General features: G+C 45.1%; 1 non-coding gene across 1 annotated transcript; it reads right to left on the reverse strand.

The window, feature by feature from the left end:
* Positions 1–1482: 1482 nt before the first annotated feature.
* LOC139432546 (5S ribosomal RNA) lies at positions 1483–1601 on the reverse strand. The gene has a single exon (XR_011642293.1). It is a non-coding gene; the product is annotated as a 5S ribosomal RNA (ribosomal RNA).
* Positions 1602–5000: the final 3399 nt, after the last annotated feature.

Below are 5000 nucleotides of genomic sequence, written 5' to 3' on the forward strand. Positions count from 1 at the left end.
CGTACGGGCGGACGGCTTACGGCGGTTCTCTTTCGTACGTTTATATTTATTTATTATTTTTCTTTAATGAAAAATAATACAAGAAAACGTAACGTCGTCGTCTCGAGAGGGACAGTGGGCGACCGACCGACCGACCAACCTTAAACATAATAAACGACAAAATTTGTATGAGAGAAGAGAGCTCGTGTGCTATGTGTACTATTATACGTTCAAGTTTCATTTCAATAAAAATATTCGAAGTATAGATAATGTATTAAGTTTATTGTCGAAAATAAATAAATATTAAAAGCCAGGTACTACTGCTATCGATGCGTTCTAACGACGAAACACGCTCAAGACGACCACTTCTACTATTGAAAGTAGAGGAAGAGTCGTTGGGGGGTTTCGTGTGAACGGTCGTTCGTTCGTTCGTTCGTTCGTTCGTTCGTCCGTCCCAAACGACGACGTCGACAGAGAGAAAGCCTTGCGCCCGAGAACGAGGCGAAAGGCCAATTTGAGACGCAAGGGTCGCGTATAGCATCCTTCTTAGTATAAAACCATTTCCCACTGAATAGTACGATCTTTAAAGTTTAAACTCGCGCGCGGCGGCCGGAGGACGTCCACCGACCATCGGAGGACGTCCTCCTCGCAAAATCGCGCGTATTTTATTTAATATAATTTTATCGTTACTCGGAACGGTGCCGTTGTTTCGTGTACGTGTTAGGCTGCTCTTGCTCGGACATTACCGCCGGGCGATAACCGATTTTACATTCCCACTGAATAGTAGGAACTTGGAAAAAAAAATTTTTTTTTCCTTTTTTTTGTCGTTTACTTTTTTTCTTTTCTGCGTTCTTCGATGATGGTTGATTTCGTCTCACGTTTGATACCTGGGTCGACCGTTCCTTCGTGACCTTTCCGTTGATTATGACTGGTATCTTTAGTATTCGTATTCTTACGATAGTTTCTGAATTTCGCCACGACTCCGTTTAGCATTTTGTTCTCTTGTTACTGGATATACTAACTAACAACGAATAATACGGTAGGAGATTTTATGTGAATTATATTTCTTTTATAGCATGTATTTACTATTTTCTTGTAATATTGTCCTGTAATTGATCTTTGTTGCGAAATAAAGTGAATTATTATTATTATTACTGTTGGTGATATTTTGGGATTTTGGGAACAACATGTATTTATTAAAATAAATATATTTTGATTTGTAATAAAATTTAAAAACAAAAACGGTATGTTAAATAATATTTTACCGCTACATATTTTATTTGGCCCTCTCCGTCCATAACAGCCTAAAACTAACAATATAAAATAATAAAATACATAAACAATCTCACGGAAAACAAACGAATTTACAACAAAGGTGTCGAATCGAAAGGTAATAAGCGAAAACGGTATAAGTAAGTAAAGTTATCCTTAAATTTACGATTGAAACGGTAAAAACTGCTATTATATTTATGTTATAAATTATCGAAAGAAATAACACAAAAAAGGCAACGGCACGCGGTGTTCCCAAGCGGTCACCCATCCAAGTACTAACCGCGCCCGACATTGCTTAACTTCGGTGATCGGACGAGAACCGGTACGTTCAATGTGGTATGGCCGTTGCCTATAGTTAATGCTTTACTGCGGCTTACGTTTGTCCGCAAGTCGAAGCAACTCACTGCAACGCAATGCACATCGAAAACCCGGTCCGACCGATGCACCGCACGTTCGTACCTGAGCAGCAATGCGTGGAACTGTGCGGCACATTTTAGACCCGCGGTGCAACTCATTGTACGTCACGACAAGTCGAAGCAGCGCACTGCTACGTAATGCACATCGATAACCCGGGCCGACCGATTGCAACGCACGTACGTACCCGAGTAACAATGCGTGGAACTGTGTCACACTGCGCGGTACATTGTCGACCTGCGCTGCAACTCAATGCACATCACGGCAAATCGAAGCGATGAGACGCCGGACCCGTTTCCCGTTCCCATACGAACTCGTACCATCGAGAAGTTGAACTATTTTAGAAATTAAATTTTTTTTTTTCTATTTCCCACTGAATAGTACCGACTTTCAATGCAGTCCGTCCGACCGCGTATCCCACTGAATAGTACAGACTTTTAATGCAGTCCGTCCGACCGCGTATCCCACTGAATAGTACAGACTTTCAATGCAGTCCGTCCGACCGCGTATCCCACTGAATAGTACAGACTTTCAATGCAGTCCGTCCGACCGCGTATCCCACTGAATAGTACAGACTTTCAATGCAGTCCGTCCGACCGCGTATCCCACTGAATAGTACAGACTTTCAATGCAGTCCGTCCGACCGCGTATCCCACTGAATAGTACAGACTTTTAATGCAGTCCGTCCGACCGCGTATCCCACTGAATAGTACAGACTTTTAATGCAGTCCGTCCGACCGCGTATCCCACTGAATAGTACAGACTTTCAATGCAGTCCGTCCGACCGCGTATCCCACTGAATAGTACAGACTTTCAATGCAGTCCGTCCGACCGCGTATCCCACTGAATAGTACAGACTTTTAATGCAGTCCGTCCGACCGCGTATCCCACTGAATAGTACAGACTTTTAATGCAGTCCGTCCGACCGCGTATCCCACTGAATAGTACAGACTTTCAATGCAGTCCGTCCGACCGCGTATCCCACTGAATAGTACAGACTTTTAATGCAGTCCGTCCGACCGCGTATCCCACTGAATAGTACAGACTTTCAATGCAGTCCGTCCGACCGCGTATCCCACTGAATAGTACAGACTTTTAATGCAGTCCGTCCGACCGCGTATCCCACTGAATAGTACAGACTTTCAATGCAGTCCGTCCGACCGCGTATCCCACTGAATAGTACAGACTTTTAATGCAGTCCGTCCGACCGCGTATCCCACTGAATAGTACAGACTTTTAATGCAGTCCGGCTAACAGTTTGCGCTGCAACTCATTGCACATCACTGCAAATCGAGGCAACTCACTGCAACGCAATGCTCATCGAGGAATCGGAACGACCGACCGATGCATCGCACGTTCGTACCCGAGCAGCAATGCGTGGAACTGCGTGGAACTGTGTCACACTGTGCGGCACATTGTCGACCTGCGTTGCAACTCAATGCACATCACGGCAAATCGAAGCGACGAGACTCCGGAGCCGTTTTCCGTTCGCATACGAACTCGTACCATCCAGAAGTTAAACTATTTTAGAAATTTAATTTTTTCTATTTCCCACTGAATAGTACCGACTTTCAATGCAATCCGGCTAACCGGGTATCAGTTCGACGTTAAAGTATTTTAGAAATTTAATTTTTTCATTTCCCACTGAATAGTACCGACTTTTAATGCAATCCGGCCAACCGCGTATCCCACTGAATAGTACCGACTTTTAATGCAATCCGGCTAACCGGGTATCCCACTGAATAGTACCGACATTTAATGCAGTCCGGCTAATTGTTTTATCAAAAGTAGGAAAAAATTTATTTATATCGCCCGTCGTAAAAGTTACATCCGCCGTTAAGGATTTTACGGGGCCCGACCGCTCTAGCGTGCGAGCGGGCGATGCAGCGCGCGCTCACAGCGCCCGAACCGAACGACATAACGACAGACCATGGTTCCGTGGTAACTATAGGAGGTCGGTCCGTCAGGATCGGTCTCCGCCGGCGAGATGCGATATGTACGTTCTAACGACCCGACGCGTTGCAATATGTGCTGAAGTGAGTGCTGTTAGGGTTTCGCTGCGTATTTTAGAGGTTTATTTTACGTTTTTCAACGGAAGTATAGAAGTGCAATTGTGTGTGCTGAATCCTCTAACCGTCGCTAGCGTTTCCCAGATTTTTGTGCAGGCGTTGGTCAGTTTTCTCCCGTCGTCGTTTCGAGTGCTAAAGTGAGTGCTGATATATACGGAACGGCGGCGTTAGAGGTCTTCTTTTAGAATTTGCTAAATGTACGTTCTAGCCGACCCGACACGTTGTATTAAGTGCTAATGTGAGTGCTGCTCGGGTTTCGTTGCGTTATTTTAGAGGTTTATTTTACGTTTTTCAACGGAAATATAGAAGTACAAACCTGTGTGTGCTGGGCCTCTCTAATCTTCGCAAGCGTTTCCCTGATTTGCGTCTTAGTCTCCCGTCGTCGTTTCGAGTGCTAAAGTGAGTGCTGATATATACGGAACGGCGGTGTCGAGGTCTATAGAAGTGCTGTGGTGAGCGCTGGTCCGCAAAACAACGGGGGAGAAAACGGGCGGTCGTTATTTATCTCTGGTTTTCGGAAGATTTACCTTTGATATACTAGTGCATTATTTTTATATCGGGACTCTTTTCTTCGATGACGACAGCTCGCTGTTATTAGAAGATGTTACAAGACCGCCGATGCATACGCCGCGCTAGAAAGTGACAGCTTGTCCGCGGGGCAGTCCGATCGCAATATGCGTCAGATGTCTCTTGTGCGGGTACGAATAAAAAGCGTTCAATCGCTGGTCGACTTTGTCGAAAAAAATCATGCAACGACTCCGAATATTTATCCGAGCGAAAGATTTATACGTCTCAAATTTTCCAAGACGCTTTCAATCTAGCGACGAATGTGTCCGAGAATGTGAAAGCTGTTTGCGGACGAAAGTAAAGTCCGATGAAATTGAATTTATTTGTTAAGAGGAGAAGCCGAGGCGGGTAAAAGGAGGAGAGGTTTTATCGTAGCGCCGGGTAACTAAATTTCGATTTAGGATCCTTGTGTCGCGGCGCTCAAATCCTCCGTCGAAGCTCTTTATCTTTCAAATACAATAAAATATAACACGTTTGGTCGGCCCGCGTTCGTCGCGGTCGGCTGTGTTTAGCGTCCGATAAACGGGCGACGAGCGAAAACTCTCTACATACACACGTGAACACGCCACCCCCGTCGTCCTGTACTGCGTGCGTAGGTTGGAGTTGTGTGTATGTTTTGCGTGGACGGTTAGTCGCAGTTTTTCAACGCTTGTTCGTCTGTTCGCGGAGATTCACGTTTTACGGGACGAAGCAACGACA

The sequence above is a fragment of the Onthophagus taurus genome, unplaced genomic scaffold, assembly GCF_036711975.1.
Source record: "Onthophagus taurus isolate NC unplaced genomic scaffold, IU_Otau_3.0 ScKx7SY_26, whole genome shotgun sequence".
In the NCBI taxonomy this organism is placed as follows: Eukaryota; Metazoa; Arthropoda; class Insecta; order Coleoptera; family Scarabaeidae; genus Onthophagus; species Onthophagus taurus.